At 45.5% G+C, this 26,364-nt stretch overlaps 1 protein-coding gene across 9 annotated transcripts in view; it reads left to right on the forward strand.

Annotated features, from left to right (window-relative positions):
* The window catches only part of Mbnl2 (muscleblind like splicing regulator 2), a 154,159-nt gene that overhangs the window by 75,690 nt on the left and 52,105 nt on the right, over positions 1–26,364 (forward strand). The gene's annotated exons all lie outside the window — the stretch shown is intronic.

A 26,364-nucleotide genomic window follows, 5' to 3' on the forward strand; every position in this document is an offset into this window, starting at 1 on the left:
CTCTGTGAGATTTCAGAGCTGTTGATGGGTGTACTCTGAGATTTCAGAGCTGTTGATTGGTGCACTCTGTGAGATTTCAGAGCTGTTGATTGGTGCACTCTGTGAGATCTCAGAGCTGTTGATTGGTGTACTCCATGAAATTTCAGAGTTGTTGGTTAGCGAATTCTGTTGACTGAGCAAGAGTTTGCGTTTTTCAGACTTCTTAGTTTGATTTGAAAGTGGTTTAGGGGAGAAAGAATCAACATGTGTGAGTGATTTTGTTTTGTTTGTTTTGTTTTTCTAGTCAGAGTTTTTCTGTATAGCCCCAGCTGTCCTGGAACTCACTATGTAGAGCAGGCTAGCCTCGGACCCAGAAATCCACCTGCCTCTGCCTCCCAAGTGCTGGGATTAAAGGCATGTGCCACCACTGCCCTACTCATCTTATATTTTATCTCCTTAAACTTCTCAGGGATTGAGCCTCTCAGTGCGACTAAGCAGTGTAGCTATTCCTTCTGGCCTATGATGGCCATTTGTCAGAGTTAAAATTTATATTTAAAAAAATACCTATTTACATAAGTCATCAGTGTAGACAGATTTATTTGCTGTGATAACTTTTCATGGAACAATGTTTGCTAATACTCTTTGTTTCCTCCATTCTCTGTTAGCCATTTACAAGTACAGGGATCGGAGGGGTGAAGGATTTTGTAGCCTTACCAAATCTATAAAGTTTATAACAAACAGACAAACAAAGAAACAACCTAAAGCCTTCCAAGTAGCACATGAAGAGACCAGGGGATAACCCCACACCATGAAATTACACAAAATTACCACTATGGTCTAAAGCTACCTTCAGGCTGTGCATATAAGGAACATATAAAACATAATGAATTTCATGTTGATATTTGGGTCCTAAGTCCAAATAATCTAGAGTCTAAAAATGTCTGAAATAATAAAGAATTCTGGTTGTAAGCACTTAGGTCATACTCAACCTGTGTGCTCTGACATTAGATTCCTAAATGGTTGGTTCTGAGTCCTCAGCTTACCTTTTTAACACTTTTTAAGTTATTTAGGTATGTCTGTGTGTATGCGAGTGTGCATATCCCTCTGTGTGTGTGTGTGTGTGTGTGTGTACATGCATGAGTGTGTGCCCTTTGTGTCACAGGACCATCCGTGGGAGTTAGCTGTTTCTTGGGACTATATGGGTCCCAAGACTGAGCCCATGCATCTTCCGGTACCTTCTCTGGCCTGTAGATCTTATCTTTCATGAGGTAAATGACGTTGTGACACGCTTCAGTCATAAAACTGTAAGCAATGCTTAGTGATGTCCACAGATATGATGCATCAGTGTGTGGGATCACAGTAGTGTGCTCTGTGCACTGCTCCTGGGCAGGGGGCTTTGGAAGGAAATCATCTCTGTTTAATTTGGCTGCATTTGAGTTCCACATCTTCTCTGTAACCTGCATGTTGATCATCTAGCTGAGGCACCAGGGGAAGTTCACTCTTCTGGGCTTGTTGGGCTTCTCTGCCCGCATTCTTCCTTCTCTTAGTTACCATTTCCTCTCGCTGAAAGCAAGGAAATTCTCATTACAACCTTCGCAGGACTGTCAGAAAGATAACATTCTGTTTAGCTTCCTGCCTCCATTTATCAGTAGCGCTGGCTACATTCTTCAGTTGAATTTAATACCAATAGTTATAGCGTATTTCTGCGCGAATTACTACTATTCTCAAATTCTCTCTCTTTTCTTATGTGTAATTAAGAAATTGCTGTAATAGGAGAATTTCCTCCGTAACTAAGTGCTGCCTAATGCTTGGGAATGAGAATGGAATCTCAGATGTACGTAAATATGAGAGAAATCAGCCAATGAACTGGTCCCCAGGGCTCAGCCAATGTGGTATTGGTATAAATCTAGACCAACTGCTTGAAAGCCGAACTCATTACTTTAAGATCTAAGTTCTCCAATTTTGTTGTATTCTTCTGGTGGTGTTCACGTGAAAAGGGCAATGCACTTGACTCGGGAGATAAGAATTTCTAATGAGAGCTGACAGGAGGGAAGGGAAAAAAGGGTTTGGAAAAAACAAACAAACAAAAAACCCAAAACAGAACATAATGAATGGAAGAAGTGCTGTTGTCCACGTGTGTGCATGCGCACACCTGTGGATGAACACCCGTGTGGATGCACAGCCACGTGTGTGGACAGGTTGAAGTAATCTGGATAGAGATGGTTATTCCGGATGGAGCAGCCTCTGTGGCTAGCCTGCATCTCTCTCTTTTTCTACTCACATACAGGAAAGGTTGAAAAATGGACATTTTTCTCTACAGTATTAAAATTCATTTTTTCCCCATCCTCCAACCTCCCCGGCCAGAAGAATCTGATTTAATAGGAAATTTCAGATGAGAGAACCATTCAACCTTATTTCCTACTCCACCTCAGCTCTACAGTATTGCCTTTGATCTGATCTCCAGTATGGACTTGATTGTTACCGCACTCAGTCCTCCTTTCCTGAAACCTCCATTTTCCTTGAGCTCTCTGCATTATTTAACAGTACCGAGGGCTCTGGCTTTCTTTCCATCATCGTCAAGCCTGGCGTTCTCTACTCCCGGTACTCATTCTGAAGCCTTCCAGTGTCACCTGGAACAAACTGACAGCAGTGCTGTCTTGCCGCCACTGTACAACTGGAGTGGGGTATGCCGTGCCGGATTGTGGTGATTTGTAAGGCAGAATAAGAGGCTGGTTCTGTGCCGCAGTGTGAATGCAGGGACCGAGTGCCAATTTGACTCCCTGGGAGTCTTCACTTAACTTGCACCATTTAAGGGAGGGAAAGAGGAGTAAACATTTCTAGAGAAATCTGGATGATTCCAAACCTCAGCAAAGGAAAGGAAGAAATAAAAAGCCTGCCTCCGGACACTGGTCCCTTGGTACTCGGTTGCCAAGTAACTGTAAGTTCCTGTCTAGCTGGGAATGGATGCTCCACAGGACTCTCGGAAACTTATGAAGGTGCAACCTTGTCTACATCTCGAAGTTTCTGTGAGGTCTCCCTGTGTACCCTTTAGACCCTCAGTTCTCATCTGTAGAACATCTGAGGATTTTTGTGCACGCTCCTATGAGCTCCCTACTTAAATTCATAACTTTCCTAAAAGACAGCAAGAAGCATAGTCTTATAGATTGTGTTTCTCAGCATCCGATGCACAATATATCTTCCACAAAAGCATATTGATTTGGGGATGGGGAGATGTCTTAATCAGTAAAGTGCTTGCCACAAAGCACAGGCTGAGTTCAGCCTCCAATACCCACACTAAAATGGTCAGGTATGGTAGTGTGCACTGTAATCTTAGTGCAGACCAGCTAATCTAGCCAAACTGGTAAACTCCAGGTTCAGTGAGAGACCCTGTCTCAAAAAAAGGTAGAAGGAAATTAAGGAAGATACCCTGGTGTCAATCTCTGGCCTATACTCTGTCTCTCTCTGTCTCTGTCTCTGACTCTCTGTGTCTCTGTCTCTCTCTTTGTCTCCCTCTGTCTCTGTCTGTCTTTGTCTCTCTCCCTCTTTGTCTCTATCTGTGACTCTCTTTGTCTCTTTGTCTGTCTCTGTCTGTTTCTCTCTCTCTCTCTCTCTCTCTCACACACACACACACACACACACACACAGAGATACACAGACTGACTGCCTTATTATGTGCCCTGCCTGGTTGTCAGAACCTTCGGCCTTTTCTCTCATTTCTCTTGCTGGACACAAGTCCAAGGACCCTTGCAAAGACATTCTCTGCCTCTCAACATTTAACTTCAATTGATTTTTTTTTCACTCTGTGTGCCAGAGACATAAATTGATTCCAGTTGTTTAAAAGAAATGTATATTTTTCTTCTACACATTTTAAGGAGGAAAATATTTAATGTATTTTCCCTAGACTAAACCAAAACCAGATTCCTTTCCCAGAAATGTATAAATGGAAAACACAGTGGATTTCAGGAAAGTTAAGTGAGCCCGCACTTGTGTGGCTACAGGTGAGAGAGAAACCCTTTAGTCAGCAATCGGAGAAGAAAGACTAAATTCAAGAGCTCCCCTGTATAACTCGTGATTTAAAAAAAAGAAAACGGAACAATTTTGTGTAGAAGCAGTGTAGCAAATTATATTAGTCAGTGGATATAAATTGCTTTTTAAAACAAAAGAATATTCATGACATTTTTCTGTCTAGAGACAAAATAGTTCCCTTTATCGTGGAATCATAAAATCTTGGGTCTGGAAACTTGGAGAATTAGATTATTTCCCATCCAGTGCCAAGACAGTGAGTCCTGTAGGGCGAGCGAGGATCATAATTTCAGCTTCCTATTCAAAATGCCCGCAGTGCTGCGCCAGAAGCAGTGCCCAGCCCCTTAGATAACAGGCCCTGCTGTGACTCTGAGGGTGAGAGCTGTGGGGGAGGGTAAAGGAGAGGTCAGTGCCCTTCAGAATTGGGCTTCACTGTGACAAAACCCACTCTGGAGCCACAGAGCCATTGTAATAATAGGGATTATTTCCTTGGGATTTCCTCCTCTCTCTCACTAACATGTCGTACAAAGCACCACACTGGTGCTTTTGTTGCCAGAGCATTGGCCCGCTGCCATAAAGCCTGCTACCCAAGTTCACGGGGACCCTGCGAGTCGACCCACCGGTTCAGAACATGTTGTGGGGGCCTCCGTCTTCCCATGAACACAGTACAGTGACTTACACTGGCAGTTCAAGATCAATGCTTTGCTCAGAGTTGGTTCAGGAAGTCCTACCAGCTGTCATGTAAGGGTAATTAACACATTTCTCTCAATTATGCATGCTGGTGGAAGAATTTCAAACGTTTGGCCGGATAACAAGCCCATCCCCTCTGTTAAGAGAAAGGTCATCCCTCTGACCGGCTGGATATTTACTTTGCTTTAGAAATGAGCTTCATGGAATTTTCTTTGGGTGGCGGGGAACAGTCAGGACAAAGGGAATTTTCTAGTAAAACTGACGCTGTCACACGTTATTGAACACTGCCCAAGCCCACACATCAGGATCTTAGACCTTATATTAACCCTTGTTGGGTTTTATTGCGTTGTTAGCCTGAATGCCATCATGACTGACACAACCACACACGACTCTGAAATGTTACTGCTGACCTCTGCGTCAGGATATCTCTTTCTTCCCCTTTTATGTGTTCCTCAAGGGAACAGGTTACCGCGGGGGGGGGGGTGGGGGGGTGGTGTTAATAAATCAGGGCAATGAAGGTCCCAACACTGACAGGTCCCAGGGTCTTGGACCATATCTTCTAGCAAATGGAAACACTGAAAAACACTGAAGTCATTTGAAGACAGTTTACATGACTCTCAGTAATACTGACCAGGAGAGTGGGACAAATGCTGGTGGAGAAGACATTGCCTCAGTCTGGGACTGGGAATAAATGGGACATAGGCCCGAGGAGGGAGGTGGAGCTTAATGCAGGCAGCAAGCTGCTGGGGTAAGCCAAGCGCCTGCCCCCAGTATTTGGAATTTGAGAGTTATGCAGCTGAGGACTGCAGGGAAGAAGAATGTGGTGGAGAATTTTGATGGTGAAGTAAAACAAAAAGCTCTCACCTTAACGTAAAAGAAAGTTTATCTGGATCCAAACCTGAGAGAGCCTGGGCTAGGACCACAGAGCTAGGTCACCGAAGGTTCTGGCTCTTGTGGGGGAGCAGGTTCATGGAGTTCTATAGTAAAGGAACAAAGAGAGTTAGATGAAGGGCTTTGAAAACCACACTGGTGGGCACTTAAGCGGTTACAGCAGCATGGAAGAATCTCTCCTGTAGGCCTCAGTTGCAATCTGAAGACATTCTTAGCCTGTGGATCGGTGGGAGCTGGTGGTAAACTAATCTAATAGATTACAAGGATTTTTTTTTAAAAATCTCTCTGTCACAGGATGTTAGTTCTGACACATAGGTGAGCACAGAAATGTCTTCTCAGGTGGGATTAAACAGGCGTAATATAAACTATAATTAGATGCTAGACCTGTAACATCCCACCACCCCCAACACACTCTCGAGCACACACACACACACACACACACACACACCCATTGCAGCTCTCCCCAGGCCCAGCTGCTCAGTCTTTGCAGACACAGCCCCTTTCCCAGAATTCTTGTTTACAACAGAGATGACGACCACACCTTAAAAATAGAGTTGGGAAAGACCCTGAATGCCAAAGAGTTGAATATGGACATTAATTTGTTTGCCACAAGGAAAATTTTAAATAGGGAAGTTAAAAAGTTGAAATGCTTTTGCGATCACTAGAGGGTGAAGTGCCAACTCTCGCACCTCAGGGTTTGGTTTACTGGGAGACGGGGTTTTCATTTTCAGGTTTTTTCAACTCTTTATTAGCATATGCTAATTATATGTCATGGATGGTGGATTCCATTATGACGTCTTCACACATGTATCTTTCCTGTATTTTGGTAGCATTTACCCATTCCCCATTTCCCTTGTCATCCTGCCATTGAGGAGTTTCAGAGTCTCTTTCTAGCTGGTCCCCTTCCACTTTGCTCTGTGTGTTGGGGGAGAGCGCCCAGTGAGGTCCATGCTCCTGGTGGGGGACACAGAACGGGTAGTAGGTGTTTATAGGAGCTTGGGCTCCTTTGCAGTGTCCTGCAGGGCTGAAGTGAGGGGAGACAGTGTCTCTATAGAAACAATCAAGTGCAATAGGGTCCTACATCATATGTCTGTTGTCCTCACTAAAGGGGACATTTGCACGGAGACAAGTCTGATATAAAAGGACATAGAGGAAGACAGCCACCGACAAGCCAGGAAGAGAAGCCTGGAACAGACCTCTCCCTCAGAGCCCTCAAGGAACACACCCGCTCATTTCCTGGTCTTGGACTTCTTGCCCCCTAGAGATGTCAGTCTATCCATTTCCGTGGATTAAGCTAGTCAGGATGTGGTCCTTTGGGCAGCCCAGAGGCGTTAACAGAGTGCCAGTGTACAATGTACGGAAGTGGACAAGAACGGAATCATGTGGGCCTTATGATGGTGGCAGTGAGGAATCCAAGGGGAGGAGATGGAAAGTGTAGAGAGACGCTTCTCGACGTGACAACGCAATATCAGGACAAGGAGAGACGCTGAGAGACTCGAGCTGTGTGTGCTTCTGGTTCTGGATCGGACACGGGAAGGGCTAGGTTCTGGTCAGTTTGGTCTCAGACTCCAGATACTTCCGTCACCCCAGTTCTACTGTTGCGCCTCTCTAGTGTCTCCATGGGTAAAGGACTGCATAGCCTTTCACCCCAGTTCTACTGTTGCGCCTCTCTAGTGTCTCCATGGGTAAAGGACTGCACAGCCTTGAACAATCTCACACTTCAAGGACCAAGAACAAACAGTGTTAATTACACAGGGTCCTGCATTAGATAGAACCAATATGTACCCATGTTACCTCTGCATTTGACTAAGAGTCAGCCCACCTGTTCCTGAAAGGGATTTAAGGGAACTTTTAAAGTTCAGCATCGTTTTTCTTCTTCTTTGAACAACTAAGTAGAAAATTGACCCAAAGGAAAAAAGAAAAAAGAAACATATTACAGGTCACCTGAGATGAACTCATTATTGGATTTGAACTTTAGCTCTGAGTTTCCTGGCAGTTAAGGCAAGAAGAAAAACATGTGCTTATTGTCTGATAAAAATCAGTGTGATATGATTAGCTCTTGAGGAAAACACAGAGGTAGGCTGAGCACTCATATGAGGTTACACTTTAGAATATACCAATTCAAAATGCATTAAGAGCCATGCAAAAATCCATACTCTAATCCAGTAATCCTACTTACACGGAAAGGAGGCGGGGTGGACTGTGTGTGTGTGTGAAAACGTTTGTTTCAGAATTGTTTGTGAAAGTGCAGAACTGAAAGAACCAGAATGGGGGAAACAGGCATTCAACTCCTATGCGTTTGCTCAAGCATATGTAATGGAGACGTCGTAGACAAGGCAGACACTGTAGCAACAGAGACAAACAAGGTTTATGGAGACCGGTTAAGAACTACCTGAAAAGCCAGGCGTGGTGGTGCACGCCTTTAATCCCAGCACTTGGGAGGCAGAGGCAGGCGGATTTCTGAGTTCGAGGCCAGCCTGGTCTACAGAGTGAGTTCCAGGACAGCCAGTGCTACACAGAGAAACCCTGTCTTGAAAAAAACCAAAAAACAAAAAAGCAAAGAACCGTCAGAAGAGATCTGGGTGGAAATGGCTTGCTCATTATAGTGCCAGCTGTGCCAGCTGGAGGATCTGGGTTCAATTCTCACCACCCACCCAACAAGCTGAGCATGCGGTCATATGACTATAACCCAACCCTGAAGACACTTAGTCGGGAGGACCCTTGGAGTTTGAGCTCACTGGACAGCTGGTCTTGGCCAACTGGTGACTTCCAGGTTCAGAAAGAGTCTGTCTCAAAAGACATGGTGGAGAGAGAAGAGAAGCTCCCCTGGCCTCAGCCTCTGGCCTTTGCACTCTCTCATACACACATACACACACATACACATGTGCACACACACGAACACAGACGCACACACGCACACACGCACACACACCTTACTTCCCCACTTTTTGTAATGTTTATAGTTAAATGTAAGAGAATGAACCTGCTCACATATTTAAGCTTTCCATTTAAGGAATGCTTTACAGAATTATGTTTTTAATTGAAAACCGAAATTATATTACCTGTAAAGTGCAGTTACTGAATTTCTTGAAATAGCTTTGAGTTTTTAGAAGTGTCTTTCTACAACACAGAACCATGAGGATGATTGGTTGACACACTGAGGGCCCAGTGTTTGTTCTTGAGGTCACTGAAGTTGTTGAAGCAAGCATGGGGAGGGTCCAGTGGTCCCTGCCCTTAACTTGTATCTGAGCCCCAACACCTGGGATCAGGCTCTTCAAAGGAACTTCGAGGTACCAGTAGTTCTCCTCGTGACTAAGCTACCCGTTCGCCTCTTTCTGTGCTGCTCACCACCGTGCTTCTCTGAAGCGAGGAAAGGGTCCCTCTATGCCTGGCTCTACCCATTTGAAGGCAAACGGTTATGACCCATTATTCGCACATAGTGTTAGGCTGAAGCTATGTAACTTTTTGCGCTTTCTAAAAAGTGCAAAAGAAGAACATTCTAGAAAAGACTTAGCCTAGGCAATAGCTTGAGAAGAGATGGCACATAAAGGGAAAGTTCTGGTGTGCTTGTCTAAAAGTGCCCCAGACGTGGGCAGAGTCCTTCCAAGCACGTGGAAACAGATCGCTGCCATACACAATAATAGAATGGGGGGTGGGGGGTGGAGCGCTTCCACTGTTGAATAAAAAGACGTTAATAAAATCCAGGATTCTCTCATGATCAAAACAAAGATGTGCCTCATCTACCCTCAGCACTTCCGAGTCTTTTGCTAATTCCATGGGCTCCTTGGGTCAAGGGCTCTGCTATTTCCGTCCACTGTGCTACCTTTTGCTGGTGACTGACAGATGTGTTTGCGCTGCATTTTTAATGCTTTCTGAGTCGTTCGCACTGCAACAAACCATGGTTCGGAGCAAATACGAAACACCACTGAGAAATGAGTCCACCGTGGGAGACCCTTGAAACGGCTCCTCTTCACATTGTCTGAATTGTGTGGGGTTTGTTCTGACCATGGTCCATGAGTTTAGAATTCTGTTATCAGTAGGGAGATCACAACTAACATTCCAGTTTTGACATTTTTTTGTTTGTTGGTCTTGGAAAAATTTTAAATTTATCTTTACACATTGAGGTTTTTTTTCCCCTCTGCTTTCACCATCTCTAGAGGGGAACACACCTTCTAGAAATCTCTGTGCATACAATCAATGATTGTCTTAGGGTTTCATTGCTGTGAAGAGACACCATTGACCATGGCAACTCTTATAAAGGAAAACATTCCATTAGGGCTGGCTTACAGGAGGTTTAGTCCATCAATTGTCATGGCAGGAAGCACAGCAGGATGCAGGCAAGCCTGGTGCTGGGGGAGCCAAAAGTTCTGCATGTTGATTTGCAGGCAGCAGGAGATTGTGTACCACACAGGGCAGGGGCGTAGCTTGAGCATAGAAGACCTCAAACTCCACCCCCTACGGTGACACACTTCTTCCAACAAGACCACGCCTATTCCAATAAGACCATGCCTCCTCATAGTCTCCCTTCCCACAGCTAAGCATTCAAACACATGCGTCTATAGGAACCATACCTATTCAAATGATTTCACTGGTGTCTGTGTTCTGTGTATCTCACAGAAGAATTTACAGCTCTGGAAATTGTCACGTGGGTCTTTCCAAATAACTTTTTGTTTACAACTGATCTTTGGTGGCCCCGGGTGACCATGTAGACCTGGTGGAAAACCACCGTCCAATGGAGCAGCAGTGCTCAGTGGGAGGACCAACCAGAAACTCGGGAAGAAGCAAGTTCTAGAAAATTCCCAGGAGAAATTACGTAATTACATGTACACATGGCAAAAAGATGTAAATGTCCGAGCCTCAGGACTTTGGACCTGAAAGTAGACATCCTGGTCCGACCCACTTTTCAAGTGCAGTGACTCCTGCTCAACCTTGTGCTTGCCAGGCTAGAGGCTCACCCCGTGCATTAGCTTAAAATGTAAAACCAGAAGCTGAATGATCAGTCTGAGCGCTAGGAGGCAGTGCTCCGTGGCCCTGCCTTCTTTTCCTACCCATTTTTGTCCCCTTGGGGCTCATTCTTCTCTGCCTGGGGGACAGAGCAGAAAAAAAAAAACAATAAAACTGAAACTGGCAGTCTGATAATGGAGCCCAGCCCAAACTGAAAAGGCAAAGGAACTTGAGGAGGGTTGGGGGTGTTGCTCAGTTCCGGAGAATGTTTGCCTTGCACATACGAAGCCCCAGGGTTCATACCTAGAGCTACACAGGGTGTGGCCTACACACTTGTTTATACTTGTGTGGGGAACAGGGTAGAGGTGGGAGGATCAGAAATTCAAGGTCATCTTCAGCAGCATAGAGAGTTCAAGGCATGGAACCTAGAGTGAAAGAGAAGAAACGAACAGAATGTTTGGCAGAAGGATGAGATTGAGTGTTGGGCACTGGGGGGGCTACTCTCTCCTGTGAGTGAGTGAGTTTCACACTGGGATGGTGGTGGTGATGTGCCCAGGCCTCTCGTCTGCTCTGTCATAGAGAAGTTGAGACTGCCACGCAAATGGATTGGTTTAGTCCCTACCATGTAGCTCCCAGGGGTGGCTGTGGCAGTGACCTGGTCATTTCCCAGATGCTTGTATCTTAAGGCTGAGATGAGGCTTCTAGGAAGGTTGCTCCTCTCCAGGAGGGGACACTGAGGGGCCTGAGGGCTGGGAACAAGAAGCCCACTGCCTCGGAGCTCCTGGTATCTAAACCCTCCAGACTCTCTCAGCTCTGACCCCACTCTCCCATCACAAGGGCAGTGCTAAATGGAGTTCTGTATGAGATCAGCAGTATTTAGCGATTGCAAGTTTGACATAATGCACTTCCTCATAATTTATTAAAGTTGCTAATACATTTTAAAAAAATATGTGAGGGACATGGAAGCCTCTCCGTCATTCAGTGGAGTGCATTAACCCTCCATTGATTTTGCATCTCACCAGAGTGAAAGCCAAGGCCTCCTGATGACGGGTGAGCCACACCCTCTGTGCACCTGACTCTTCTCACTCCTCAGATCCCATCGGCCCAGTGATGCGCCCTGGTGGCCAATCCAAGAACTCTGGGACCCTGCCTCCTGCACCTTTCACATGGCCTAGACCCATTCACATTGAGTTCTTCCTTGGCCACAGCGTCCTAAAGCAAAGCAATCTCCATTAACACCTTTTAGGCCTCTCAAACTGCATTTCCTCCTCAGGACTTACCGCTGTTGTACTTGCTGTGTGTGTGTGTGTGCGCGCGTGCGCACACACACGCAGACACACACCTAAGTGCTGCTTCCTTAACCATTTTCTACCTCATTTGTTGGAACAGAACATTTCTCAGAGTGTGAGCTCACCAGTTCTGCTAGACTGAGTAGCCTGTAAGCCCCAGGGGTCCTCCTGCCTCTATCTCCCCAGCACTGGGATAACAGACATGCACTACTGCACCTAACCTTGTGCGTGGGTGCTAGGATCTGCACTCAGGTACTCAAGTTTGTGCAACAAGCATTTTGCTGACTGAGACATCTCATTGGCCCCTCAATGTTTATTTTATTATTTGATCTTGTTGATTGTCTATCTTCCTGTTTTAAAATGTAAATTCCATGAAGACAAGACTCTTGAATTGTTTCATTATTGCCTTCTCTCTAATGCTGAGAATAGTGCCTGCCATAGAACACAATCAAATAAGCAACAAGTGGATGGATGGGTGGGTGGGTGGATGGGTGGATGGATGGATGGATGGATGGATGGATAGATGGATGGATGAGTGCATGGATGGTGAATAAATGGGTGGATGGATGAGTGGGTGAATGGACAGATAAATGGATGAGTGGATCGATGGATGGTCGGATGGATGGACAGGTGAACTGGCAGCATACTCACTGCAAGGGCACTGCAAGTTGGAATCATCTTGTTGTCACAGTTTCCTTCACAGAAACAATGAGCAGTGTGAACAAGGGGGCTCAAGCTCTAGTATCCAGGGTCTTCCCGACAGGAGGAAGGAGGGAGGAGGGTGGAAGCAGAACCTAAGGAAGTTTTTGCCCTTGGCTTTGTAGAGAACTCAGTCAGAATCTTTGCTATCACCCACAGTTCTGGGATCATTAATAAGCTATTTACCTTAAGCCAGTTCCTTCCCAACTTTGGCTCACTCCACATGCAGAACAGAGATGAGAAGACAGGGTCCCAAGGTTGTTGTAAGAAACAGAAGCAGTGTATGTAAGACACTGGACATAGTGAAACCCATGCTATGATTTAAAAGCCATTGTATTGGTATGCAGATGGTTTCATTGTTGATAAAGTGGGAACTTCTATTCTTGTTGGAATACTTGAATCTTTATTTTTTTTTAAATAATCTTTTGGCAATAGTACCTTTGGTTTAATGGAGGACAAATCCTCCTGTACACAATAGAAGGGCTGCCAAGAGCAGACATAGCCTTCAAGTCATGCTCACGATCTCTTCATTCATCCGTTGGTCTTACTCATCCCCCAAAGTTTACAAAGTTCTTGCCTTGAAAAATAGGTCTTTCAAAACTCATCTATTCAGCAAACACAGACTCAGGAGTCATTGGGGCCATGTGTTCCTTGCTGTTGGCTGTTCCTGGAAGTTTGAGTGAGTTTCTGCTTGCAAGGAGCTTAGAGAGTACATCCAAGATGGAATCTGGCATTGACACTGATGGTAGCCTGGTCAACACTGACTGTGGGATCAAGTGCCATCCAGACATGCAAAGTGAGAAGTGCACAGAAACACAGGTTGTCTGTCTTCTCAAGAAGCCTAGGGATTGGGTGGGATGTCCATTATGTGGAGACAGGTCAGCTGAGCTAGACTTTGGCAGACAGTTCAAAATGGGAGAAAGGAGAGGAGACTGTCACCCTGCACTCAATGAGAGACACCTTCTAGGTGTTGGCCATTAGTAAAGACAACACTAATGGATGTCTAAAAGGTACAAGTGTAAGAATAACTGGAGTTACTCCAGGTTTGCATGCCTGAAATCTAGGGCCTCAGATTTGCCCTAATGGGACAGGCGAGAGCCTGTTATCAGCACCTTCAGCTCCAGTAAATAAAAAAAGGCAGAACAGCCTGGTAGGGTCGTTCTCTCTGATGACTAGTTTGATGTATTACAATCCAACCAGACTTATAAAATATACTCCATCATTTTAATTGAATTTGTAAAGATGCATGATTTATGAAATATTACATGGGCCCTTCCGGCTAATGTTAGACTCACATATAACTTATCATTACACTGTCCTTCTTTTCTGTGCCCATGTCTACAGATTACAGGTCTGTGTATCTAGAGTTCCTCATGGGTGGGAGCATCTCATTTTTCATTGTCGTCTGCCCTTGACCCTAGCATGGTTCCAGACACATGGCAGGAACCAATGATAGATATTCAGAGCAGGTGCTCAAGCTAGACTGAGTGGGATGAGATCTGGGACCTTCCCCTTACACTACAGCATATGACGCTGGGCAAGTTAACCTCCATGCATCTTGGCTCCTATACTTGAAACTGAAAAATAAGCCCCACCTGCAGACTAATTGTGAATCTGTGGTCATCTCTGTAAAGCACTTAGCACTGTGCTTGGTGCACTGCAAGATTTGAATCGGTGTAATTTCCAGTGATGATATGAACATATGACAGGACAGGAGCCAAGAACAGGGGCTCTGGGGTCACTGTGCTGTGCCCACATCTTGGCTTTGCCTCTTTCTACTTGTATTTGTAAGGGTGTGTGACATAGTCTGTGCAGGACCTTGTTCTGCCACCTGTCAAGTGGAGGTGTATTCATCTCGCACTACTAAGCAAAACATTTAGCATAATTTCAAGGATGCAGCTGAAGAGAACCATTTAGTGATTAATAACAAAACGGTGTGTACTTGTTGTAATTCAGTCAACAAATGCTATCAAGAAACACTACCATATACATATGTATCTGTGTATGTATGTATGTATGTATGTATAATGCTCTTTTTCAAAAGTATTATTCTCTTTAACAATGAATCAGTTCAGTTTGCAAATAGATCAGCTTGACAGGCAATTTCTGGACTGTTCTTAAATACCCAACTCTTAACAATGGATGGGTCCCAATGCTAGGAAGATTGATTCCAGTTCACCCAAAAGTCTGAAGAGGGAGAGGGAGTGACGTTTTGCTCGGTGTTTGTTTGGATTCCATCAAGAGTTAGTTTGATGGTGGTGAACACAGCTGCCTGGGTCCATCTCAGAGAAACAGTCAAGAGCAAGAGGTCTGAGAAACGGTCACAGATGCTGTGTCCAGATGGGCCACAGCAAGAGGAGTCTAGATGGGCTTTGAGAAAGAAAACCTGGTATGTAACCAGGGTGTTCTGTGGTAATCAAGCTCCCCACACTTGGTAGCAAAGACAGAAGAAGCCACGTGGAATATTCAGATGTAAGGCTTCTGCTCTCCAGTATGTAAACATGGCTGATGGGAGGCAGAATAGCAAGGCCAGCAAAGTAACCCTGTGGGTTTGTTTTGGTTTGGTTTGGTTTTTTTCAACACTGGGGCATCAAGGCTGCACATCCAGGACAGAAAGTCAGGGTCACTTCTGGGTCATGCTGTCCTGGGAACTTGGACCTTGATCAGGATAAGGAGAAATCAATGTGTTAGATGACCGCAGCAGTAGGTGGTGCCTAAGCAGGTGAATGTCTTCCCATTTCTCTTTCCTCCCACCATCTCCCTGTTTCAAGCTACCCTTGAAGGTGGCCTCACCTCCAGGTTGAGATTGTACAAATGCCTTGCTCATGTGTGCACAGTAACTACAGAATGTTGCCTGAATTTATCTGTTCGCTTTCCCTTCCTTTTTACTGGAGGGCTCCCTCCTCCTATACAACTTTAATACCAAGGACCATTTTTTATCAAGTCACTGTCTGTCATCAGAATTTAAGAATTATCCCAACATTTCTCTTGGAGAACAGATCTTTGGAGACTCCGGAGGCCTTCCTGAATTGCTAATGAGCTCCTCGGTGAAACACTTCTGTCTGTTCCTAAAATAAATCTCTCCTATTAGATTTTTCCATAGGAAAAGTTGGGTAGCTTTTAGACAGACTAGTTTCATTGGTAGAAAAACCACTGGGCTTGATAAAGATTTACAAACAGTGGTCATTTATTTCTAAACAAGCACAATGATCTCGTTACCCAAGTTAATTAAAGAAAGGACTCCATCTGCAGAGCCAGACACCGTAGGGATGGGACTCTCCATTCCCAGAAAGAAAGTATGTTTCTTGAGGTTGTTAGATTCTGCAGCTGCTATAACAAGGACTGGAGACAGGATGGCTTAAATCAGTGGAAATCCACTCTGGCAGTCCAAAGTCAACATCCGCAAAGCCATGGTCCCTCTCACACCTCCAGGAAGAACCACTTTTCTGCCTCTCACCTGTCTGGGGACCGCAGATGTGCCCTGCCTTAGAGTCACCATCCCCTTTCTATTCCTCACCCCATTCCCTCTTGTACAGATCTCCCGTTTGACAGGTAGCTGGATGGGATGGCATGGGCCTGTACTCCCAGCTACTCTGAAAGCTGAGGCAGGAGGATCACAAATTCAGTGCCCGCCCAGGCAGACAGACAACTTGGTGAGATCTCTTCTCACGCTTGCTTTTTCTTTGTTTTATGAAGTCAGGTGAGGTCTGGGAGGATGTAGCTTGATGGTGAAACACTAGACTTGCCTAGTATGTGCAGGCACAATTCTTACTGGTTCGAAAAACTGTAAATGAAACGTAAAGGAGCTCGGGCAGCCGGCAGCCATGCTGGATCAGCTCATCTAAGCACCTGGTGTCCACTTAGTCTTCGGTGAGCTCCAGTTAAGGTCACTGTCACTTCCAGAGGTAGTAGGTATTAGGACCTCAGTTTATCTTTTTCATGGAAAGACAATTCAATGTAGAAGATTGCTGACCCAGTGTTATGCCTACCCAAAAGTTCATAATAATATCATGTCATCTGTTCTTCTTAAACTAGCTTTCAAATGTGGAACCAAAAATCTGTTACTTGGGAACCTCTTCTACCATCCCCAAGAGGCAGTGGAGAGGGTTCATGGTTTAGTAATTGTTTGACTTTGACTTGACCTTGGAAAGTCCCTGAAGTCTCTCTGAAACCCTTCCTTCCTTCCCCTTAAGTTGGGGTAGCAGTCACGCGAGTGTTGTGAAGCTGTAATAATCGTGGAATAATGTAACAGTGAGTGAAGACTATTCTGCTAGGTGTGATGTGATTGTTTCATTGTGAGTCTCTTAAAAATGTCTCTGCAGAGGGCTGATTCTGCAGAGGGGGTGACAGAAGGGATCTGAGGCCAGTCTGCCTGGATGGAAGCCCAGGTCTGCTGCTTCTGAGCTGCGTGGCCTTGGGAAGTTGTTACCCTCACCTCCCCGTGCCTCTGTTCCATCCCATAAAACAGGGCTATTAACAGTACCTCTTTAAGAGCTTGTAGTAAAGATTAAGTAGAAATGATCTTTGAAAAGTGCTTAGAAACTGCCTGCAACATGATAGGTGCAGTATTACATAACTCCCTGCTATTTCCGTCAAGGACAAGGCCACAGCGTCCCGTCCTGTGTGCAGTTCCACCCCAGCTTCTGGTATTAAACAGATGTTCAGAAACCATCTGTGGGATGGGTAAAGGGATGTACACACCACTAAACCCCAACCCCACGTCCCCTGTAACTGCTACGCTTCTTCTCCAGACAGTGCCCCAGCCTGTGCTACGGTGCAAGCCATGCCTGCCCTGCACCTACCCAGCCTGGCTTTTCTGAAGAAAGCGCAGGCTCCCTCTACTTCAGCTGCATCTGTAGGTCATTCCCAGACCACTGAGTGGTCCAAAGCAACCCGAGAAGAGCGTTTCTTTTCTTCTGTGATTCAGCATGGTTGCACTGTTGAAATGTCTCTGTGCTTTCTTATTTTCTAGTATTTCTCCCCTCTCCTCACGTCTTTCTCCCCACTTAGCCCACCCTTTCCCTTAGCACTGTCCCTTCCCCTTCCTGAAAGCGTTCCCACCTACAGTACAAGGAACAATCATGCATTGTGACTTTATCACAAATATGTGGTATTCAGCCCAGTTACCTTAAGTACCTATCTATTGAACATCAGCCAATCAGAACGCAAGGAACCTCCGTATTGAAGGCTTCCTGATAGGTTGAGTTTAACTGTCTGATGGCTGAGATCCTGCACTGGTCAGTACCAGAATCTGGAGGTGGCATAGGTGTGTGTGGACAGAGAAGTGGCACAGATACTTAACAGCACCCGGCTTGGGAATGTGGCTATTTTCTGTCTAGGACTGTATTCCCTGTATTTTAATAAATGGCACAGACACACCAGTGCATACTTGCTAAATGTCAGCCTTTAAAGCTGTCTGTCTGTCTGTTTATGAGTTCCAGAAGTACCCCTCCCCTCACTCTGAGGCAGGTGATTCACGTAGCAGGGGTTGTGTGGTTGTGGTGTAATTCTGTATAGACAGCACGTCCTTGGAGAATGACCAGCCTCTAGAGTTGGTAACAATTGGTGATAAAATGGTGGCCAGCATTAGCTAAACATTTATTCTTCAAATAGCCACTTCTGACTTCCTATCAGGACCCTGTGCCCTTAACTGCGTAATCTGATTAAGGCTGTAATGTCATGACCAGCCCTTTCTGCTAAGGCTGGCAAGTTCCTGGCAGTGTGTTTGAATGGTATTTAACCCTCTGTAACATTCACCACTGCGAACCTTTTGTGTGTACGTGTGTGTGTGTGTTTGTGTGTGTGTGTGTTTGTGTGTGTGTGTGTGCTCGAGAGTTTGTGTTCACGAGTTTGTGTTCATGTGTATGTGCACATGTGGAGTCCAGAGAAAAATATCAGTTGCCATCTATGTTGTATTTCGATACGGCGTGCCTTATGGGTCAAAAACTCTCCAAGTAGTCTAGGCTGGCTAGCCATAGGGCCCCGAGGTCCCACTCATCTGTTCCCATGTCCCCTGCACCGGAAATACAAGTGTGTGCCATTGTGCCTGGCGTTTTAACACTCTGAATCTTAATTACCATTTCATGGCATAGAGTATGGCACATGATAGGGTTAGCACATTCTCATGGGAAGGGGGAAGGAAGAAGTCCATTGGTGACCTTCACCGCATGAGGTCGGCTTCAGCACTGTGGTCTCTGCAAATGAAGGAGCAAAAGAGGCCTCCCCTCCCCCACAGCAAGATCCCTGGAGCCATGCTGTGAATATTTCATGCACCCCTTCTTCACCCCATCCCGGCACTGCGCACATTTATGTGCACTGCGCCAGAAAAAAAGCCATGCGTCGCCACTAGACAGACAGATCGCTACTAGACAGGTTTCTTGTTAGGTTGATAGGTATCGTGGTCTACACTAACAAACACCCCACATGACTCAGAAGACATGTACATTTTAGTTGAAAAAAAAAAATCAGAAGTGGGAAATTTTTCAAAGGAGGCAATTGTTGCCCGGAAATTTGTTTTCCTGAATCTCCAGAGAACTCGGGCGTTATTTTTGGTTTTACTGATTTCTCCAGACTGGCAGGTTTCCAGTTCTAACATATAAAATGAGGAGGAGGAGGAAGGGGAGGAAGAGGAGGAGGGGGGGGAGGAAGGGGAGGAGGAGGAGGAAGAGGAGGAGGAAGAGGAGGAGCTCAACAGTCAAGGCAACAGTGAACGCTCTTCCCCACCACGAGGCAACACAGTGTGGGAAGCCAAAGCCGCCAGGCAGTCACAATTCATTTCAAGAACCTGCGCTCACATAGGCTTGGAGATGGCAGATGCAAGCGCTTTGACTCCTACTTTCTTCTCCATTTATTACTTTTAATTCATTTACCTAAAATTGTCAACAAAAATAAAGGCATGTGCCAACACCACTAGTCTCCAACGAGGCGGGCAGTTTCTTGGCATTCAGTGAATCTGCCACAGCCTTCCTGAAGAGCACACCCGAGACCCGCAGCCTCCATTTTCCCCAGCCCTCTAGCACGGACATCTGCCCTAAACGCAGCTGAAGAGAAGCAGCAGCTGTCAGTCAGCTCTCTCCAGGTTAGTGCCTCGGCCCTGTGGAGCACCTTGGTTGTATACCACAGTTGGTAGAGGCGGGAGAATGACACCTGTACGGCTTCCTGGGCTGAAAAGGCAGCAGGTGCACACACCTATGTGTCCCCAAGGGCAGCAGGTGCACTCTGTTGCTAATCTTCCTGCCTATTTCTTCCACACCTGAGAAGTGGCAGAGGAAGAGGAACATGCCCCAGAAGAGAGACACCAGCAGCTATACCATGCTAATATCTTTAACAAGTATAACAGTTTTGCTATTTACCCAGAAATTAGTGCATATAAGGTCTATACAAGATAAATGGCCTTATCAATTGAACCAAGTAATGAGCAGAGAGGACCTGTCTAAGATCTGAACACTATGCCTGCGATGTGGGACATTTTCCCTTTTGGTGGAAGATCTGGTTATCATTTACTCCCAAGCCTCCAGCGTCCTTCTGGCCGCAGCCCCCTTGTGAGCTTGTGTTTTATCTGCTGTGTTGTGTGGTTGGAGCTAATAATATAAGAACTCATGTGGCTCAATTAGTTTATTTAAATTCAAAACAAAGCTAAAAGCCTGATGTGTCAGTTGCCTTCAGCAGAGCTGTTTGGGGCCCATTGTTAATGTTATAAATTAAGTTCTGATGTAAATAACCGAGCCACTCCCCACACTCTTACTTGCAAGAGTTCCAGTCAGATGTTAAGGTCGACCCACCTGACTCTGATCCCTAAGAATAATGAACCTGTAAAAATGTAGCTTCCCTTTCACATCACAGCCAGTTTCCCACCCCATGCTACCTCTGCCTCACAGACCTTGACAGAGTTTGAAATGATGGGGAAATCGAGGCTGCAAACATCTGACCCAGCCAGCTGCGGAGCTACTTGCAGTACAAGGATCGAGATGGTGGTAGTCTGTCAGATGAGGGGTTTCAGTTCTGAGCCTTGTGCTGTCAGCCCTTAATAAACAAACCCTCCTAGACCTAGTCAGTTTGAACTCAAGCCTCACACCTGGCTAGACCAACTTCTCATAGCAGACGTCCCCAAAGTCACCTTTTACTGTAACTGTTGTTTTATGTGGCTTCTTGCTTTCACCAGATTGGGAAGATTCGAGAACAGAGATTTAGAAAAACAGTACTCAGCCTTTTATGTATATTTTTGGAGCAACTTCTGCTGTCCCTCAGGCTCTAACAACTGTTAGAAGACATTGACACCACAGAGTAGAATTGCTCTCATTTCATAGATGAGAAAACCAAGACATAGGCTTTATAAGGTACCAGTAAAAGTTCCCACGGCCATCTGGGGAGAAAGCCACAATCAGGACTTTCCAACTGTAACACTAACTGCCTTAACTCTGGGTGAGTCACGCCGTGTGAGCCAGCCCTGGCAAGTCTCGGCAGAGGAGACAGATAATAAAGACAGACAGATCTAAGGCTCTTTGAAAAGATAAATATCCAAAGTTGGCACCTGGTGTGAGAATAGGAGTAACGAAGGGTTAAAGAGCTTGATGCACAGCCCAGACAGAATCCCAGCTGCGAGAAACCATGCGTGCTGTAGAGCGCCATTTTAAAATATGTATCATTACCCATTGAGTAAAGAAGGGGTTAATTGTGATGCTAATGGCAGTTATTATAATAAAGCTTAGATAGTGCTTGCTATGTGCCAACTTTTTGGTTTTGTGCCAACTAAAGCATTTTGTATGAATTAACTCTAAATTCTTGTTGGGAAGCTATGAAGTCTAGCAACAGTATCTGCATTTGCCTGTGGGACTAATGGAGGCAGGATTTCACACTTCCTAAGTGCCCCCAGCAACAAGAGGAGATCTGGACGGGAAAACCTAGTGGTCTGGCTCCTGGTCTGGGTCTGTTCTTAATCTTTAATTTAAACTACTTCTCCAGGCCACATAGGGAACTCAGGAATGTAACCCTGGGAGGGGGCAAACTTCCTGACTGCAGGATTCTGGAAGCTTGTGGAATGCCTGGAATCTTGAGAGGCTCCCTTAGCTATCCCATGCCCATCAGCTGGGTCCAGGACATTCAGCTTCCCCAGGAACTAGTTCCATGGCCCACAGTGAAACTCTAGAGGTAAGAATGTCTCCCATGGCTACTGTGAGAGCACATACCATCTCTCCTGATGGCTGCCTTCCACACTGCCTGCCCCTAGCCTCATCCTTACCCATTGAGAGTTCTGTGACCAGGCAAGGCTAGGAGAGGTGGGCCCTAGAAGAGCAGCTTTGGGAGCTAGAGCTCACCAGGAGTCCGTCTCCCCGCCGAGAACCTTCTCAGAATCTACGGCCCATCATGTGAACGAGGCAAACACACAATGAGAATTATTTTTCATCAAGTCACTGTTTCTGTTACCTTCCAACTGCAGATCCAGCAGCACAGGGAGAGCGCTGTGGCAGCCTCTGCTCGTTCATATAGACAGAAGCGCCTGTCGTGGAGAGACAGTTCTTTAGTTCTTAGTTTATTCCTTCTTGCTTCCATATTCCACTTGACTTTCTCAATTAGGAGCATGCTGGGGAAAGATTCTAAAAATAACTTGTTTTTTTTTAAATGCAATTTAAAGGAAAAAGAGAAAAACCAGCCCTTTTCTGTTATGCTCTTTCTTTCTCTAACCTGATTCTGTAGTCTTCTTTTCTTTGCTAAAGCTACAATTTTTCCATTCCCTGCCATATAACTCAATGACCATCCAGTTCTGATAGCTCAAGGCTGTTGTTCTGCAAAGACACGGTACGCTCATTCGGTATCTTAACTCACTCTGTTGCAGGTGGGCATGGGTTCTCCATATTGAAACCCACCAAGGTTGCTTATTTTAATAAATTCAGTTCTGCTGGAAATTTAAACTTCATCCTAACCACCGTCCCTAATCTAAACCTTCCTGGTTGCTTGGGAATGTAGACTAAGCCACACAGACCCAGAATCAGAATTCTGCCAGGACTTTTAAGCAAGTCCTACAGACAACAATAAAATTGGTAATGTGGCACTGGAAGGGGATGGTGGCACCTAATGGACTGCCACGCATGAAGCAGACATGTTAGTCTCTTCATGCAACGGTGAAGACCACCTGTGTCCCTAACTTCAGTCTCGCTGTTCTCTGTGTCTGCCTTCTCTACCCACTGCTTCCTGCTTCATCTTTTCTCACCTCCCCAACTCCCACTCACGCTCACGCTGGGCTCCAGCTTGGGAAGCCACATGCAAGTTCCCAGATGGGATGTGCTTCTTCCCCATGGCATATTCCCTTCCTCTGGCATCCTTATATCTTCCTCCCCCAACACATGTACCGACTCACCACACAAAGACTTGATACACGTGAGCATTCCAAACACAACACATTTAACTGCATGCCATGTGTACCGTACAGTCAACATATGTGTACGGCTCACACAGCCCATCAAACACACACACACACACACACACACACACACACACACACACACACTTTGGCCTCTCAGTTCTCAGTTTAGAGAACACTTGTCATTTTTGGCCCTCTCTTCAGCTGTTCCTCAGCATCCCCTCTAGAACACATCTCATAATGTGCAATACACAAATTTTGGTCAGCATCCTCTTTACCACGAGCCCACAGGCTTCATGAAGACAGTGTATGGTGTTCATGCTTACCTTTGGCAAGCACTAGGCATAATATTTAATAGTAAATATCAGTTGAGTGGATCCACAACTTGGCCTGGAACCCAACAACCATCTCCCATCCCTGCACCTGTCAGGCCCCCCTCACAAGAAGTGAAAGATGCTTAGAGCTGTGAGTTTCGGGCTCCAGATTAGTCCTTACTGTGACCCTGCTTCACGGACCTCAGCCTAGGCTCCGGCTTCCAGTTACTGTAAGGCCCTCCAAGAGCCCTGAGTGGTGTGCCCCCAACTCTATCCTACACTGCTTTCCCAGGGCTGGGCCTTGCTTCCTGCATCCCCCAAGAAACGTCTCTACCAAGAAGCAAATGAGAAAAGACATTAAAATGAAGGAAAACAATAAATAATCCCCAGCAGCCACAGGAAAAATTACCAGTACATTTTTTTGTGTGTCTATTTCTTGGGCTAGCCTCAGGAGACGCTGTCTATGTGCCTTCGCTTTGCTTCATGGTGGTCTATGGAGACAGACACTTTAGAATCTTCACGCTGCCTGTGTCAGTCAGTTGCCACAACTTGCTTTGATAATCAACAGTTGTTTTGTGCAAGAATGCATGTCCTGAGAAATCTCGGGCCTTCATGAGAATTTTTCTACAAACTGTTCTCGGTGTCAGATAGTTTTTCCTTTAGGATTTTAATCCTGTAGGGTCTTTTAACTGAGATTCTGTTTCCTTGGAGTCTCACAGTGCTGGACTGAGATGTCCACAGAAAACATTCCTTCAACACCTGATGCCAGACTGAGCTACAGTCCACACTGTTTATCTAGGGACATTTGCAAAAAGACACTCCATTGAACGGAAACGACCCCAGACGTGATATATGAATAATAACAAGAACCCCAGACATGATATATGAGTAGTAGCGATTAACTAGTCTTTATCGTGCTTTGATGCACCAGCTTATCCCACCGGAGAAGCGAAGAGCAGTTGAGAATAGTAGTGAATCTGTGACCTTGTACTTACTCTAGACAAAATACCATATACACGTGCATTTTCTTCATACTCCTTGTGTGTCTCAGAACTTCCTGTATGCCAGACAGCTCTGAGAACTTTATCCGTGTCTTAGTTTATATAGCTGCATAGCGGTGCTAAGAGGAGGACATGGCCACTGTTTTCATTGTATACATTAAGAAAACCACCAGTCAGTGCAACTCATACAGGTGGGAAAGGGCTGAGTTCCACTATGAGCCCAGAACAAGTGAGTTTGCTGACCCCTGTGCACGGTCCACGCATAGACCAAGCGAATAATTGTCTCTCGGCGCCACATCCTTACATTTAACATTTGTTCTGCATCCTATTGCTCTCTGAACAGTAACACCAGATTTGTATCTGTCCTGGATCTTAATCATTGCTAATATCTCAGTGAAGTGGCAGAATTGACTCAAGAAAGACATGGGTTACAATCCGGCCCACTCCTTAGCGCAGATCGCCTGGGATGTGTTATCTCATTTTTCAGATCTCATCTACTCTTCTCTGAAGGAGGGAATCATCACTGCTGTTGTAAGGAGAAAATGAGATAACCACGTATAAAATTGCCTGGCACATTGATGATCAATAATATTCTGCACTCAGCGTGTATAAGAGAGGACAGTGGGAAATTGAATTAATTCTCGTGAAACGGGAGAGTCCATTGATAAATGATGAATCTAATGTTATAAACCATGTTCTATCACCAGGAAAATGGCTAACGTGGTTCTTCAAGGGTTCCAGTCATAAGAAGGAATAACAGCATCAACCAGAAAACCACATTTGCCAACCATTTGAAATCTGTATGAGTAGCAACAAAGCATCAAATTAGAAGATTACTGATCAAATTGATAATTATGCCCCAAGACATTTACCATCCTGATGCATGTTAGACATCTTGCTGGTTTCATCTCCCCTCTTAGGATCCTGCTTTGCCCCGCCCTGCATCCAACCTACCCCCCACTCTTGTGTACACAGACTCAAACGAGCATGGTCTGCATGGTTCCTTGGGTGTTGGGTGCCCAGTGCAGTGTGTATGGGTAGGGACTTGGAACTGAGATCACCAAAGCTGCCTTAGTTTTTATACAAGAATTTGTTGTTTGTTGTTGTTGTTGTTGTTGTTGTTGTTTAATCCCTCTGCACCCAGGCTGATGGGAGGTAGCTCTGTTTCAGATCCTGTCACTGCCTTCCATCACAGATGACAGAATTCATCTAGACATCTGACATCCAGGCAGCTGACTCACTGGCTGGCCACATGCTGAGATGTAGGAGCTGGCCCCATCTGAATGCTCTCCTGGAGATTAAATTTTAACAAACTAGAAGGCTGAGGGGGGTGGGGGGGGAGATCGTCAAGAGAGAAAAGAAAAGAGGTGTAAAGTCAAAGATGACTGAAATAAATTCATAGGAATGGGGGCAGGGACGACCCTGGGAAGTAGCAAAGCACTGAGAAGATCTAAGATTCAGAAATGAAGACAAAAACAATCAAACCCAGATTTGCGGAGCATCAGAGGGGGCAGGGGTGGTGACATCTCCAGCTACCCTGATGCCCTTTCAGTTGGCATCACCTTAGGATGTCTGTTTGCATCCAGGAAGCTGAATAGGAAAGCGACGAGAACTTGAGGCTGAGAAACTGATATTACTGGTGTGAAGGATTCATGAGAAATCGTCTCCTTTTCCTGTCTACTCCAAGACAGTGAGGCAGTTGCTCACGCTGCGAGTTGAACTTCAGGATGGTACGGCTTGATGGCACAGACCACCAGGACTGAGCCTGGGACTCCAGTCTGCCATCACCCTGGCTTCAAGGGAGAATTCTCACTAGAGGAGAAGCCAGAGATGCCAACAGTGCAGCTGGAATTAATAGAGACAGAGAGAGAACTCCAGATGTCGTACATCAGAGTAGCTATAAACAAAGCCATTCCCCCAGCTCCTCCACACTTGCTTTAATTTTTTTTAATCTGATAAACAAACCCGTATACTTTTTGCCAGGTTGCAGATAGACTAATTCTTTAGGGAATGTTGATATTCCAACTGCCTGCCACATTTTGCTCTTCTTTCCCTGGAAATTGCCTAACTCGCACAGAAGTGCAATTCTCACATGATTGGTAGTTTTGCAAACTTTGGGGTTTTGCAGTTCCAGAAGCAGTGACGCTTCAGGTCTGTTTGTACACACTCATAGACTA

The sequence above is a fragment of the Mus caroli genome, chromosome 14, assembly GCF_900094665.2.
Source record: "Mus caroli chromosome 14, CAROLI_EIJ_v1.1, whole genome shotgun sequence".
NCBI classification, from domain to species: Eukaryota; Metazoa; Chordata; class Mammalia; order Rodentia; family Muridae; genus Mus; species Mus caroli.